Source organism: Acomys minous (assembly GCF_964271855.1).
Source record: "Acomys minous genome assembly, chromosome: 6".
Lineage (NCBI taxonomy): Eukaryota > Metazoa > Chordata > Mammalia > Rodentia > Muridae > Acomys > Acomys minous.
In genome coordinates, this window is record NC_140487.1 from 58,824,730 (window position 1) to 58,841,378 (window position 16,649).

Consider the following 16,649-nt stretch of genomic DNA (forward strand, 5'->3'; position numbering starts at 1 on the left):
AGCTGATTTTATCATGTTTGTAGGGACTGAAAGTAGAGTGTGGTGGGTTCGTACACTGTTTCCACGAGACCTTTGAGAAAATAAAGGTACCATAAAGGGAGCAGCAAGATACCCAGAAATGACATCACTGCCTCCCCCATAGAGAGCAGCTCAGGGCAGGTACAATACTGGGTTGAAAAGGCTGTGGTGAAGTGGGAATCGGAAGGCTGACTATGTAAGAGTTTACAGATCTTGGGGGTGATGAGGGGGTTAGGGTGCTGCAGGAAGGGGCCGCTGAGTATCCAGAAAAATAAGAAAAACCCAGAGTCCATGTCATCCTCAGAGGTCTAAGTGCGCTTTCCTTCTGCCTATGCCTTACCACACCACCGGGCTCCTAGCCCGCCCCATCTCTTTTCCTCTGGCAGGCTTGGTTACAGGGGGCCACAATACCTACCCGAAATTACTCCATGCTCCTTGGCACATTCCACTTCTCTTAATTGCTCCCAATTTCCTTTTCTCAGGTTTGTTGTTCCGGGAAAGAAGGTTCTAAATTAACGCTCTACAAAGTCCCTCTACATGTTGGTTTGCAAAATTAATGATCCTCATGGCAGAGCAAATTAATCTTTGATGCTTGGTTGACGCTAAAGACAAAACTCACTGGGGCCCTCTTAATACACCGAATCAGTGTGGTTGCCCCCCCCCCTTCCCTTCCATGCCTGCTACATCCACGGAGGAGGCAATGTATCATTTCGGATGTCCATCTCTGAATCTTGTTGCGGGTTTTGTGGAGGGGCTGTGCTAGGTGCTCAGAAGCCAAGGGATGCTACATAGGGGTGCCACCAGATGTGTGGTCACAGGAGAAGTTTTACTGGCACTTTCTACATCCCCTAAGGCGACGTTGTTCCATTGAAAGAACAGGTAATACTTGCTTCAGTTTTAGGGAGAACATGACAGCACGTTCAAGAGCACATAGCACAGGTCTGAGAGCTCGCAGAGATCTCCGAGCGGATTGGAAGCTCTTGCACAGCCCTGCTGTGTTCTTAGCCAGAAGAGTCGGCTACACTGCACTCACTGCTCAGTTCCTTTCAGCTGAAAAATTAAAGCTACACCCCTTGTCAAAACGACACTTTTAATAGGGTACCCATCAACCATCACCCGACTCCGCGCAGGGTCGCGGCTGGAGGCACCGCACTCCGCCTCCTTCCAGGTCTGGGAAGGCCAGATGTTTGGGAGGGTCTAAGCTATGCCCGCTTCAGGATCCTGCCCGAGCCCTGGCGCTATGAAAGGAGCTAGTGTCCTTTCATTTGTCGGGTGTGACCCATACTCTCCGGTTGAGGCTTTGGGAGAAAATTCAGTCCCCCTCCAGGTCCACCTCCGAGTCAAGGGTATAAGAGCGGGGCGGGCGCGGACTCCAGGACGCCCGCGTGTCTCCTTTGTGCCATAGCCCTTCTCGGCCGGTTCCCGTTCCTCTCCTACAGATCGCAGCGGACGCCGAGCCAGGCCAGGGAGGGCTACCCTAAGGGACCCGCCCGCGGAGCCCTCTGGCGGTAGCACCTGGCGGCCCGGCCACGGCCGAGGGGCGGGACGGGGCGGGGCAGGGGCTGGGGGGCGGGCAGCGGGGGAGGTGTAGGGGGGGAAACCTCCGCGCGCACTAGTCCGCGCGCGCCGCGACGTCCGGCGCACGCGCGAGGCCAGGAGGAGCGCGCCCCGGCGGTGGCGGCGGGAGCCGAGCGGCGGAGGGAGGCTGGCCGCGCGGGCCGGCGGGCAGCGGCGGCGCCTGAAGCCGGGCGGAGGGCGAGGCCGGCGGGGACGGCGGGAGCAGCCCGCCCGACCGCGTGCCCCGAGTCGGTAGATGGGGCTGCTCGGCGCCCGCGGCTGAGAAGAGGAGCGGCGGCGCGGAGGCGGCCGAGGTGCGAGCCGGTGAGTGGCGGCCCCACGCGGTGCGGTAACGGGCGGCTGGGGCGCCCCAAGCTCGGCGGCGCCACGCGGGCCCCGCCCCTGGCACCTGGGCGCGGGAGCCACGGTGTGTCCCTCCCCGCGCCCCTCGCCCCACGCGCGCCCCACGCGGGCCGCCCCCTTCCGGGCGGGGCCGGCCGCCTCCCTCTGCGGTGCGGGGAGCGGAGCGGGCGGGCGGCTCTGACTGACACCTTTTGGGGAGCTCCGAGATTCCCGGGGAGGCTGCTTGCTGCAACTCCTGCTGCCACTTCCGAGCCACGAGGTTCCAGTTGTTTGGCCAAAGTGGCCGTGGGCGAGCACACGCCTCTGCGGGGGCGGTCGCCGCTGAGCGCGTGCTCTCCGAGCCTGGGCACATTTGGCTGGAAGCAGAAAGGTGCCTTGCCTTCTCTTCCCTTCTGTTTTGGCCGGACGGCAGGCCTTAAGGGGGAGTAGACGGAAGATCCGACTGCGCGGTGACAGCTTGTGGATTGGTTGGGGTGTATTTTGTTTTTGTTTTTATTTTATTTTTTTCTTGCGGGGGGACTTTTTTTTTTATTAACACTTTTATTGGGAGTTTATTCTTAAAGCTACCAGCTACCACTTCCTGGGATCGCAGCTCGAGATAACATTCATTAAACTCCCTTTTTCTGGGGCGAGCATTTGTGTAGGTGGAGAGGAGGGGGTGAGGAAGAGACTCAAGGCTGTCGGCAAGGCTCAGAAAATTCTCCGCATTACTCAAAAAGCAGCCGGTTAAGGTCAGGCTAGCCATGCTTTTTACTCTTTTCCTACGCCTCTGGGAATTCTTGGAATTTTACTTTAGCCTTCATGAATGGGGTTCCTTGTAATAGAGCTGACAACATTCCGGGTGCATTAAATTGCTCTTCACTTGGAATATGACTTAGCAGCCATTTCTTACCGTGTAGACTTTCTGATTATTTTATTATTATTAATTTTTTGGGTAAACTTACATATGTCTCATGTGGTAGGCGAGGTAATTCATCGTTAGCAAGGCTGAGGTAGTTTTGATTCGTGGATCAAACAAGGCACCCGACATGGGCTGGGCTGTGCAGTTATGATAAACTACTAGGCCTGATTGTAGTTTTGTGTTCAGAGGCCTTATGACTCTGTAATAAATAACTTTGGGGAGTTGTTTTTATGTTGAGGTTATTATTTTGTTAAAGCTATGTCATATCAATTATTGCTTAAATACATATATTGCTCTTAAAGGCTCATGTTTCTTTTATTCTAAACTAGGGTTACATAATGCACAAATGTTAACACTTTGAATTGCTCTGTTTTGTCCTATGGAGGCTACAGGCTAAGTAGGAGGGTGTGTGTCTTTTGTAAATTATTTTAGTGAATCCCATTTCTACCTTGAAATACATACATATATATATATATATATATATATATATATATATATTAAGTTTGGAGGTAAAAATATTAAGCTGTTGGAGTTAAATCGGATAGCTCTATATAAGACAGTCCTTTTTTTCTTCTTCAGGAAAACTGTTAGAATTTTATGATTTTTCTCAAGTATTTAAGGGAGCAGTTTGCTCTTTTCCTGACACTGCCTTCAGGCTGAAATTGTGTCAGAAGGCTACGCGCTTCTCTATCCTTCACCTTTAGGTTTGAGATTAAAAACAAAAGAGGATACTAAGTCATGCGACTGCAGGTAGCTGTTTTATAATGCTTTAAAATTGTGTTGCTCGTTTGAATGTATACTGTCCCTATGTTGGCTTCAACACTGAATAACCGGTGATTAGGAGAAGACAACAGATGTTTTAATTAAATGCTTTCCACATTTTGGACATCTGAGCTTTATCACAAGTGGGTAACATCAGCAAGCAAATCACCACTGAGACAGTTGCAAACAGTATAGGGCTCATGTTAGTGGGAGACACAGGGAATTAAAACACCAAGAAAATAAATACTGAAAAAGATAGGAAGATCAGTTTGTATTGTTTATGTGGTTTATAGTCAATGCAGATTGCTAGTGATTTAAAAAATTAGGTATGTAATAACACTGATAAATTCTCTTTTCCAATGTATTTTATTTGATATGTAACTAAATTAGTATCAAAACTTGCCTTCAGCTGGGCGTGTGCCTTTAATCCCAGCACTGGGGAGGCAGGGCAGGAGGTTCCTGTGAGCTCGAGGCCAGCCTGGTCCACAAAGTGAGTCCAGAACAGCCAAGGCTACACAGAGAAACCCTGTCTCGATAAACCAAAAAACAACAACAAAAAACTTGTCTTCAAGTAAATGTAGTTACTCACTAAGAATATGCTGATACTCAGGGGCAGGTGAACAGATTTGAAAGTTCTCAACTATTTTGATACAATAAATCCCCAGAAAATTTTATAGAGAAAAATTATTGTAGTTTTGTTTTACTGTTCCGTTCTTTTTTTTTTCTTCCAAAAGTAGTTCACTGGTTATAATAATCAAATCTTAAATCATGGACGATCTCTCTACTTTTGTGATACTAGTATTTGATTACGTTTTTCTCTAATTAGGCATCAGCTTTGCCTAGAGTATTTTTGGTTAGATTAAAAGCAGCGTCAGCGGTTATCCAACACTTGGCTGTTTTTTTGTTTGTGACCACTGGGGGGAGCCTTTGCAGTTCATCTTAACCGGATCCCTGCTCTGCATGTACTGGCTGCTAATCATCCTGGGCGCTTGGCCAGACTGCTGGAGACCGTGCTAAGGAGGGTGCGTTCAGAACCAATGACTTCCCCTTTAACTCGCGCCCCGCTCGCCAAGTACCTCTCCTCACAGACTGCTGTTAACAGTGTACTTTCTGGGCTGCTGTTAAATGGGCTAACCAACTGTGAGCCCTAAGATTCATGAATGCATTACAGATTTCAGAGATCGGACTTTACTGGTGTTGATCTTCGAATTACTTTGTTAACGTACACAGATCTTGGTCGTCTTGAGGGATCCAGAAAGAGCATCACCCTTTTAAAGCAAATTGGTCTCTTTTTAAAGAACTTTTAGAGGAGGAGATATCAAAGCATCCCTTGTAGCTAAATTTGTGTTCATTGCCCTACAGGAGAAAAGGTGGTCTTCTGGCAGTCATGGAGATTAATTTAAAAATCTATACCTTTTGACCATTAAATTGTGGCTTTTCTTATCCAGTATAATAATAGAGTCAGACTTTTACATGCTCCTTTCTGATAATATTTAACCTTGTTATGGCCATCTCAGAACGTGAGCTCAGTTAAACAAAGTAAAACACATTTTTAATAGTTTAGAAAGAAGTTAACTTTTATGACCTTCCTTAATTATGGTAAAATAACTCCGAGACCTTCCTCAAATCTTTTTCATGGTACATTCATTCACATAATGACTAACAATTTGGAGTAGTTCCCGTCTTTAAATTGCCCCTTTGGGAGGAATGGGAGGATACAAGGGATAGGATAACAATTGAGATGTAATATGAATAAATTAATAAAATATATTTTAAAAATATAAATAAATAAATTGCCCCTTTTCCCCTGTAAGATGATTCTGCTTTTGTCCTAAAATTCCTTTTTCCTTTCCTTTTAAAAAAGATGCATTTATTTTGTATGTGTGTGGGTGTACCTGAATGTATGTCTGTGTACCTCATATATGTGTTGCCCATGGAGGCTAGGAGAGGCCATTGGATTCCCCGAAAGTGGATTTACAGATAGTTGTGAGCTGCTCCTCGTGGGTGCTGAGAACTACACTCCAGTCCTGGAAGAGAAACAAGTGCTCTTAAGTACTGAGCCATCTCTTCAGCCCTTCTTTTCTCTTTTAAGTGTAACATACCAGAAGAGACATTTTCTGCTTATTGAAAAATGTTTATTTGTTGCAAGGTTCCACTGGCACTTGAGTGTCGTTTAACATACCTGGAGATGGGTAACTTCAAACGGTACTACCCGTTGGAGTCATCATAGATGAAGGCAGAGTGACAGTCGAAGACGGGACAGTGAGTGCGTTTCTGTTTGTGTGTTTTGTGTTTTAGCTTTTCAGATTTTTTTCCACTATTTGCTAGCTCCTGCATGTGACCTGACCCTGACACCTTGTCATCCTCAGCCTTTTCCTTTAGACTCCTTGTTAGGAACAACCTTGATAGTTTCCTTACATCTGTCCGTGTTGCTGGAACCCACTGACACTGCGGGCTCTGTTGCTGCTGTGGGCAGAGGGTCCCTTCCTGTTGCTCCCACTAGAAGATGTGCTCGCCAGCAGCTTCTGTGTTTCTACAGTCCCGCCCAGACGACTAGAGACAGAAATCAATATTGACTTCTTCCCTGTTTGGCAGACTAGCTTACATTACTGGAAGTTGGTTGTACTTACGGTAACCACGTACAGTCCCAGGAGGCACCCCACGCGAAGATCTGTGCTCAGTCATTCCAAAAGCAGTTTTATCTTTACCTTTTAATTTGATCTTTAGTTCTGAAGATCTGAAAAGCAATTGTCTAGGAATATACAAAATAGTTACACATAATGAGAAGAATTTACAGTTTGTTTAAGAAAGGTCTATGTGTGAAAGAATCAATATACCATGAAATAATAAAAATAGCACGATGAAAGCCAGGCGTAATGGCGCACGCCTTTAATCCCGCCACTCGGGAGGCAGAGGCAGGTGGATCCCTGTGAGTTCCAGGACAGCCAGGGCTACACAGAGAAACCCTGTCTCTAAAATCAAACAAAGTAAAAAAACCCAAAACAACAAAACAAGTGAACAACAAAGCAGTTTCAGAAACAGTAAGTTTATGTTCATTATTCTGTGGAGCTTTGTTCTGTCCCATATAGATCTTAGTTGAGTAGGAGAGACGTGATTAAAGGGTGGGACGGACAGCTGGAGATAGGGAAAATGTGTAGGAAGTTTGTGAGAGCGTGAGGAAATGACTTGCTATGGGCCATATGCTTAGGAAAAGGAAAGTAAAAACGAGAGGTTTACAGACATGTTGGATTCAGAGGGTCTTCATCTTGGGAGGAGTATTGGCTTTGGGAATTATAAGTAAATTTAGTTAAATGTTTAAAGACTATTTGCTTCATGAGGTTTCATAGGTACTTTTGCTGTGGAGTGACTGGTACAGTGTGCTCTTTGTCTAAGTTCCTGTCTCTGTAGTTACCCAACAGTAGAGGATCTTAACTCTAGCATGTTCATATTGAGTCCAGCTTGAGTATAAATTAATACGCCCTGTGGAATATTCTCTTTACCACCAAGTCATTTAACAGGGGTTTGATTTTTTTTTTGAGGGGGGGCATAGGTGATGCCTTCTGTGTTGTTTATATTAACATCAGCGCATGGTCTGCCCTCCACCACCTTGGCCAGGTCCACACTGCAGCAGGCGTCTCGCTGGTTCCCCTTGCTTTCCTCAGGGTCATGTCTTTCCCTCTTTGCTTTTCTCAATCTCTAATAATAAGGGTTTGGGCTTTCCTTACTGAGGAAACGGTCATTGGGTTGAGCTCATCTACAATTTTTCTTTCCATTCAAGACAAATTGTAACACATAACGTGTCTAACATTCATTATGTGTTTTCATTCTTGGGAGCCTTGAATCTTTTCCCCAGCTTAGTAGGATTCAGGAACTATGCTAAATGCTCACTGTATATGATCTCATTTACTGATTTACAGATTTAACATCAGATTTTAAAAATCTAAATAAAATCCTTCCAGATTCCCTTGGCTGCTGCAACAAATTGGCACACACATGTACTGACTTTTAAACAAAGATCAGAAATTTATTCCCCACAGCTGCCTGAAATCAATAGTATTGGGCCTAGATCAAGGTGTCATAAGGCTTTGCCTGTTGGAGGATCTAGAGAATTCCCTTGTTGCTTCTTCTGTAGTTTCTCGTGGGCATTCCTTGGCTTGTGGCTGCATTATTCTCACCTCGAATGCCAGCCTTTCAAATCTCTCAGCTCTGTTCCCTCCATTTCTACCTGGCTGTCCTCTCCCAGACTTCCATCTCCCCTTGAAAGATACGTATTTAACTTAAACACAATATTAAAATTTTTTTCTTGGTAAGGTAGTGTTCAGTTTCCAGGGGTTAAGACAGATTCCTTGGGGAGGCCTCTGTCCTTGGGGAGCCTCTAGATGACTGTTTAGTTGGTTCATAAAAGGGACTTGTGCACAAAATTGTTCTGGCAAAGAAGTGGCTTTTTGCTACATTCTCGTTCTTCTGTGTAAAGTAGTACCTCAACCAGGGATGGCTTTGCTGACACTCTGTCCTCAGGAGTATTTCATGACGCAGGGGAGAGGAGCTCCTACTGGCGGTGTGGCTTCTAAGTGAGGGGTATTGCAGAGTGCCCAGCGTGGCGCTGGGAAGAAAGAAACGGTAACCCAGAGTGTCAGGAGCACTGGGATCAGTGAACACCAGTCATAGGGCATCTATTGACCGGATGTGTGAGCACACACCTGGAATTCCAGTACAGCCAAGGCTGTGTAGAGATACCGTGTGTGTGTGTGTGTGAGTGTGTGTGTGTGTGTGTGTGTGTGTTTGTGTGTGTGTGTTCATTCACTGATTTAAGTTACAAAAAATGATTCACTAGTAGCTGTTGCTACTTACAGCATAAATTCATGTTAACATGTTGACCTTAGGACTGTGTCCTTTGTCAGGAGTTCTGACACCGCTCTTGTGGTACATGGTCCCTGAGAAGTTGGCTTGGTAGTGTAGTTAGTGATCCTGAGGGTGGTGACGCCACAGCCATTTGCACCTGTTTTGCCCACCCTTGACTATAGTAATTTTTTTTTTTTTTTGGTCACTTAGTGTCTTTGGGTCTTTCCAAGCCTTTGAACTTGGGTTCCATATGAACACGATGCCTGTAGTACCATGTCTATATCAAGTACAATATGGCAATGCCTAAAGAAGGTTGTGTGTTTGGAGATCCTGTTTCCAAATACCATTTATTTTCACAGCTTCTAACCAAGTGATAACGCCGATGGCTGCTGCCATGCTGTAGTGGGGCTTCTCAGACCCACCAGTGGTTTAGATAACAACACCAGGCATTTATCAATGTTTCAGAATTAGGACTTCTGCTGGGCAGACCCTCAGCCAGCTCACCTGACTTACGTCAACTGCTCTAGCCCACGGCCCAGTATGTGCCTAGTTCTTTTATCTCTCTGCTCAGCCTTGGTACTTTTCCTTCTCTGTGGCTGCTGGAAAATTTCCCGCCCTTGCTTTCTTTCTCCCAGAGTCCCTCTCTCTCCCGGAAGTTCCGCCCTCCACTTTCTGCCCAGGAATTGGCCCTCAGATCTTTATTACACCCAGTAGGTAAGTGAGGCAGGAGGAATGTTTACAAAACATGAGTCTTGTGATGGTTCACAGAAGTAACAATACCAAGATCTGCCTGAAATTCTTGGATGTTTTAGGAAATTTTGTTTAGTACTTGTCCTAATTGGCTTCCTATTGCTGTAATAAACAACATGACCAAGACCCGAAGGGTTCCTTTTAGGCTTACGGTTTATAGTTCATCATCAAACGTAGCCGTGCAGAAGCTTGAAGCAGAACCCATGGCGGAGTGCTGCTTACAGCATGTTCCCTCTGGCTTGCTCCACTAGCTTTCTCAGCCTAGACCTACCTACCATAGATGTTGTCTCCCACGCTGGGCTGGGCCTTCCTATATCTTAATATCTGAGGGCCAATACCTGGGCAGAAAGTGGAGGGCGGAACTTCTGGGAGAGAGAGGGACTCTGGGAGAAAGAAAGGAAGGGCAGCCACAGAGAAGGAAAAGTACCAAGTCTTAATAATTGTAAAAGGACTTGAAGACAGGGCCACAGTCCAGTCTGATTTAGGCAGGTTCTTCAGTAGTGGTGCCTGCTACATAGGTGACTTTAGGTTTGTGTTAAGTAGACAACTGAAGCCAGCTATAGCAATACCCAATACCACAGTGGCAGAATTTTCTTTCTCTTTCTTTTCCCATATTCTTTCTCAGCATGGCAAGGGTGTCAGCACTGGGTAGTAGCCTCAGCTTTTCGGTTGCTCTTTTATGTTGTTCAGGTTATGGTGTTCTAGTTAGCCAAAACACTAAGTTTGCTGTTAGAAGTGTTTCAAAGAGTTGTTTGGAGAACGGGTATCTCTCTGTAACCCCAAGCTGGTGTGGATCATAAGATCATCCTGCCTCAGTGCTTGAATTGTAGGTGTGCACTGCCATACAGGCTATGATTTCAATTGGTTAATATAAATAAACTATAACATTTAGGTATTTTGTAAATGCAATTCAGGAAAGTCTTTCTCTTACTATATGGTACAGTGTGGTTGCACAGAGTCTGGCACTTAAAGATATTTAGTTAAGTTCGCTTTGATTCATAATTTTATTTCTTCCAGAATATACGTTTAAGTAAGAAATTTTAAATGAGTTTTATTTTAAATTATGTACTGTTGACTAGTTAATGTCTAATTTTCACCTGACTTTTCCATGTGTTTACAAAGATCAATCAAATGTTAAGTGACAGAGTGGAATAGGTGAACCTAAGTTCTTTCCAACCTGAAGATTTATAGCATTGACATAATCCCCATTTTTTCTCATTTTTCTACTAAAATCTGTAGAGTATAAACAGTATTTAATGATGTGGCATCTTATTTTGAATAAAGCAATATATACTTCTAATAGATCATTGACATATAAAGAGAATTTTTTAGCATCTCAAAGAGTGTGGTCATCTTCAAATGAAGTTATTATCTATAGCCATATGCACATATGTTTTTTTGGACATTTCAACTTTGGTTTTTAAAGTAAATTTGTCTCTTCATCTTTTAATATTCTATCTGGCATTTTGGTTTGTGGCTCTTAGAGTAGTTGAGTAAATGTTTAAAGAATTGCAGGTACCTATTTTGCATACAAATTTATTCAAATAGTTTTTATTTTCTTTTTAAAATCAGTACTCTTTTGGAATGAAAATAAATTAAAAAAAAACATTTAAAATGGTTGAGCTTTCTTGGGTAACCTAGTTGTACCATCGCTTCACAAATTGTCAGCATTGAGTTCTCAAAGAACCTCAAAGCAGATACATTTTTTTAAATGACAGAATTGGACTTTGTAGGGTAAATAAGGTTAAGCTTGTGAATGAACTCATAAAAGTCCTTAGGACATTCTATTTATAGAACATATTGTCAACAGTTTATGATACATAGTTTGAAGTTTCAAGCTAATACACCATTAATTGCTTAAGCACTGCTTTCTTGAGAGAAACTTTTGAGTTATGTGGAAATGTTCTTATTTTCTCTTAAAAGTTGCTGATACTGCCTTACAGATAGTACAACTCGGGTGTTCAAGGTGGGAAAAGCTTTTAGCAACCTTTTCTCTTGTTCAGCCTGCTGTAGCCTGGCAGGTACTTACAGAGCGTGTCCACTCATAACGTCAACGCCAGTATCAGTAAGAACACATGAGTATAGCAGTCGCTGGTCTGCCTTCTCCTCCTTTCCCTCTCACCTGCCCGCTGTCTTTGCTTCTGCTCTCTCTCCAGAGTGTGCACTGCCGATGTTTTCTATTCCTACCCTGCTATTTTGTTTCATATCTTTATCATCTAAATCTGTACTTCGCATTCTTATATGTTTCCAAAAGAGGCAATTCATACTCTTTCACTGAAAGTAAATCTGAATATGAATATTCTGGAAACTTCCATTATATAGTTTAAGGAGATAAATGTTTTTTCGAGGCAAGCATCATTCCATGAACATAGGCTATGCTTCTACTTTTAAAAAAGGATAACTGGAAAGTTAGCTAACAAGTAGCGTTGGCAACCATGAATAACACTGTAAGTTTAAAATGATTGAGAGGGCAGTGTGGTGGTGGTGGTGGTGGTTTGGTTTTTGTTTTTGTTTTGTCAACTTGACAGATGTTAGAATCATCTAGGAAGAGGGAACCTAAAATGAGAAAGTGCCCCCGTCACATTGGCCTGTGGGCAAGTCAGGAGGACATTTTCTTGCTTAGTGACTGATACGAAAAGGTGCAGCCCACTGGGGCCGCGCTCGCGTGGATGGGCCTGAGTTGTGTGAGGGGGCAAACTGAGCAAGCCGTGGAGAACAAGCCAGTAGCCAGCACTCCTCCATGCTTTCTGCTTCACTTCCTGCCCTCAGGTGCCCGCCTTGAGGTTTTGCCTCAACTTCCCTTAGGGATCGATTGTGACCTGCAAGTTGTAGAATGATGCAAATGTTTTCTTCCTCAAGTTAGTTTTGGCCAGGTTTTTTTGTTTTTCTGTTTTGTTGTTGTTGTTTTGTTTTGTTTTTTCATTTTTAAATCAGCTCAACAGAAAGTCAGACTAGAACAGCCAGCTAGTAAAAACACCTGCCTCCAAGCCTGACCACTTAACTTTGATGCCTGGAACCCACAGCTGGAAGGAGAGAACTGACTTTTAATAAGTTGTCCTTTGACGGCCACATACTCAGCCCTGAAAAATAAATATTTCAATTATTCAAAAATAAAGTTAAAAACAAAAACAGAAATTTTAACTGTGGGTAGAAACTTGCTCTTTGTTTGGTCGAATTAATTTTGAGACAATTCTGAAGACTATAAAATTGATTCAGCCTGTTCAAGAGGTAGCCATAAATTGGTGAGAAATTGATAACCGAGGGGGGAAAGGCCTTCAATGGAGTAACATGAGTGAAGTAATTAAGGAGTAAGGTATGTGGTCCTGCAAATAAGATAGAAGAGATCAAGATGGTTAGAACAGGTTTGTATGTTAAAGAAAGGGAATTATCAGGAAGGAAATTTTAACATTCCCAAAGACAGAAAAGCAGCATGGCCCCTAATACTGCCACGTGAGCTGTGTGATAATCGTCTGCCTCGATGGTTGCAGTCATAAAGAAGCTGGAAGGTGAAATAAGGAGGCTGAAAGACAGTGGTGGCCGAGGTGAGAGTAAGGAACTAAGTCAAGGCTGCTGCGAGCCCACCACAGCAAAGCAAGCGGTTTAGGTTACACATTTTCAACTTTTCAAGGAACTCCTACACAGTCTGTCTCTGTATGTTCAGGTTTGAGATTTCCCAAAGAGCTTGCCTTTTTCTTCAGATAAGCCCTGATCTTGTATTTAAAGTTATTTTAATATTTAAAGTATATGTTGGGGAGCAAACACAGGGCCACGCACACGCTGGACACATGGTTCACCATTTATCTACACCCTCTGCCCTTGTCCTCCTTAAAAAACAAGTTCTTATATTTCCTACGTTTTAGTAGATTCTTAACTGTATTATTTGACAGTTTAATTAAAGAATGAAAAAAGTTCATTTGAAACCATCTACTTAGGTAAAAGGTGCTAAGCAGGATTTCGTTTATCTCTGCATGACACACTGTTAATCTCAGTGGCAAGACAGTAATTGTGATGGATGAGCGTTACGGGTTTGTCACGTAAGGCACGAGCAAAGATGTGGAAGAACCACGGGAGTTAGGGAAAAAAAAACCAAAATCAAGGTACAGAGCAGATGTAGCTGACACTCAGGAAGTAGAAGCAGTAGACTGCAAGTTTTAGGCCAGCCTGTGCTACGTAGAGGATTCCAGAGCGGCCCACGCTGCAGAATGAAGCCCTGTTTCAACCCCGCTGTCCTTCTCCTCCATCGCTCCTGAAACATCAAAATACTAATGGTAGCAAGGAATGTGATACTATTGATCACAGAATATTAAAAACAAGATTTAAAAGCCATAGAAGTGGCATGTGTATTCCAGTGTTTGGTATTAGCGGGTTTTAAACTTTGGTCGTAGGTCTTCCTCTCTGACATCTTTAGAACAGCGTAGCAAGTGTGTTTTGCTGTCATACCGTGTTTTTAATGCCAAATTACTGCCAGGTATTTACGAAGCACACATGGAAAGTACAATGATCTTGGATTAAAGTAACACTGATGCTTGCTAGCTCAGTGAGTCTTTGCATTGGGTGGGCGAGTTAGGGGTTAACTCGTTACAGGTACAGTTTTCCCCGCTGGGACATCCTGTGCTATCTGAAAACACTTTTGGTTTTTCCAGCTTTAAATGAAGGGTAGTTCTCTTGCCTAGTGAGTGGAGGCCAGGATTGTTACTAAATAATTCATGGGGTAGCATCTCACACAGCTACCCAGCCCCAGGGGCAGTGCTGCCAAAATTGGAACATTGAGTTCATCTGTAATTCAGGAAATGGAGGCAGGAGGATTACAAGATTGAAGCCAGCCTGCGCAGCACCCTAAGGCAGTATCTTACTTACTGGCAGGCTGTTTCTGGGTGTTGTTGGAGATCTCACTTAATCCCTTACTTCTCTCTAGGCTTGGCCATATGTTGGACTTTCCTAGGACTTTCTTTATCGTGTTTCTATCCTGCAGGTTCATCTTCGTGGTGGTGTGCAAATTCCTGTGTGTGTGGAGGCTAGAGGTCCACTAGTGCTTGCCACCTGCTGCACCTAGAGCTCACTGGCCCTGCTGAAGGGCTTCGGGCAGGCCTGAGACGTCCTCAGGGCTACTCATCACTCATGTTGGAGTTACTGCCCACATTGCCCGGCCCAGCTTCCCCTCCGCCCTCCCCCCTGCTTTAAGTGGACGCTGGGTGATTGAACTCAAACCATCATACTTGTTGCCAACTGAGTCCTCTTGCCAGCTGTCTAAGGGCTTATCTTAAGGCATTTGGGATAGATAATTATTTCTGATTTTCTTTTTTAAACCCTCTTCTCTGACAGTGGATTTTTCTGCTAATCTTAGTTAACCTCATATACACTTTTACAAGTTTAGCTCTGGAGAGATCACTTTTGTGTTCAGATTCTGAGTATTTTTTTGTTTTTTTACTCTTTTGCAGTAGTGCAGTTAATATTTTTAAGGTATTACTTTATGTATATGAATGTTTGCCTATGTGTCTTGTGTACCCTGTGTGTGCCTGGTGTCTGAGGAGACTGAAAGAGGCTATTGGATCACTAGAACTGTTGTTACAGACAGTTGTGTGCCTCCATGTGGGTGCTGGGAGTGGAACCGTGTTCTCTTTACTACAGAGCCATCTCTGCAGCCCTGTGTCAGTGCTTCTAGTTAGTGCACTTTCTAAAACACTGAGCAGAGGCAACACGAGCAAGAAGGGTTTCATTTTAGCTTTAATGTTACAGTCCAACATGAAGGGCAGCCAAGGCAGGCACTAAAGCGGGAAGCTTGTAGAAATGCTGAAGGCTTGTGCACTCGCTCTTGAGCTGTACCTCCCAAAAGGTTCTGCAACTTGTCTGCAGTGCCACCACCTGCAGGTGAAGTGTCAGACACATGAGCCTATGAAGACATTTCACATTCAAACCACTGTGTGTGTGTGTGTGTGTGTGTGTGTGTGTGTGTGCGCGCGCGCGCGCACGCGTGTGTGTTCATGTCATGAATCAACATCTGATGTCACTTCTCCACCTCATTTTTTTGAGACAGGTCTCTCAAACTCTCTGCAGCTGGAGCTTGCTGTTTGGCTAAGCTGGCTAGACAGCAAGGCCCCATGATCCTCCTGGCTCTGCCTCCTCAGGATGGGATTGCAAGATGCATTGCTGCATCTGACCTTCCCAACGGTGCTGAGGAGCCAAGTCCAGGTCTCATGCTTACATGGCAGTAGCTTACCAACTGAGCTGGGTAGCCACCTCATGGTAAGTGTATATACAGGATCTGTGGTTGTCTTTAGGAGACAAAGTACTGAAGTTAAGTGCATGTGTTGTGTTGGTTTTTTTTTTCCAGTAGCTGTTTCCTGTCTACTTCTCACATGCATAGATTATGTTTTTATCTTCCATTTTCATCCAGTCAGGTATTTCTTGTTTTGGCGTCTTATCAAATCTAAACCATGTGATTCCCCACTAATCTACCAGTAGCAGAGACCTTTGTTAACTTATTCGGTGTTATTTCACAGGCCATCCCACTCTGCCCTGTGAGCTTCGGGGGTGGGGTGGTTATTGTTTGACCCTTGACTCCTTCCTAGGGCTTCTTGTAAGCTGTGGGGAACACTGCTGTGACAGCTGCTGCGTCAGGTGTCTCATACTTACCGCAGGAGCACACAGCTAGCCTGAGTACACCTGCTTTAATGCTTGAGATGTTTTAGCTAAGAGTTATTTGAAGACACTCCTCTTAGGAGCCTAAGAATTCCAGGGTAATCAGTTGTGTTGCTCTGACCCTGGTGCTTTGAAAAACCCAGCATCTCTGCCCCCACCCCCAAGACAGGGTTTCTCTGGGTAGCCTTGGCTGTCCTGGACTCACTTTGTAGAACAGGCTGGCCTCGAACTCATGGCAATCCGCCTGCCTCTGTCTCCTGAGTGCTGGGATTAAAACGTGCACCATTCCACCCAGCAAACCCAGGATATCTTGAGGGAGGGATTTAACCAGTCCATTTATTTATTTATTTATTTATTTATTTATTTATTAGTTTAGATTTTGGAGACAGGGTTTCTCTGTGTTATCTTGGCTATTCTGGACTCGCTTTTGTAGATCAGGCTGGCCTTGAACTCACAGAGATCTGCCTGACTCTGTCTCCCAAGTGCTGGGATTACAGGTATGCACCACCTCGCCTGCCTTTATTTTGATTTTTTTGAGACAAGAGTCTTACTTTGTGGTTCTGGTTTGCTGGGAACTCACTCTGTAGACAGGACTAGCCTTGAACTCATAGTTTCTAATCCTTCTCAAACAGTTCCACTCCTCGGTGACTAAGCCACTGAAATATATGAGCCTGTGGGGAGGAGACATTCTCATTCAAACCACCACACCATGCAACAGTAGCTCTTAAATTTTAATTTAGAGTAAATGTATCATAAGTAGGTAACGGGTCTGGGTTTGATGGCACATACCTTTAATCTCTGCAGGCAGAGGCAGGTG

At 44.4% G+C, this 16,649-nt stretch overlaps 1 protein-coding gene across 6 annotated transcripts in view; it reads left to right on the forward strand.

Annotated features, from left to right (window-relative positions):
* The first annotated feature begins 1,640 nt into the window (after nt 1–1,640).
* The window catches only part of PALS2 (protein associated with LIN7 2, MAGUK p55 family member), a 92,377-nt gene continuing 77,368 nt past the window's right edge, over nt 1,641–16,649 (forward strand). For 2 of the 6 annotated variants that reach the window (XM_084787341.1, XM_084787345.1), the window contains exon 1: nt 1,766–1,899. The gene's annotated coding sequence lies outside the window, so the exon portion shown is untranslated. Of the gene's footprint in view, nt 1,900–2,285; nt 2,309–5,781; nt 5,864–16,649 lie in introns of those variants that run through there. The other 4 variants (XM_084787348.1, XM_084787343.1, XM_084787344.1 and 1 more) reach the window with 4 other exon arrangements.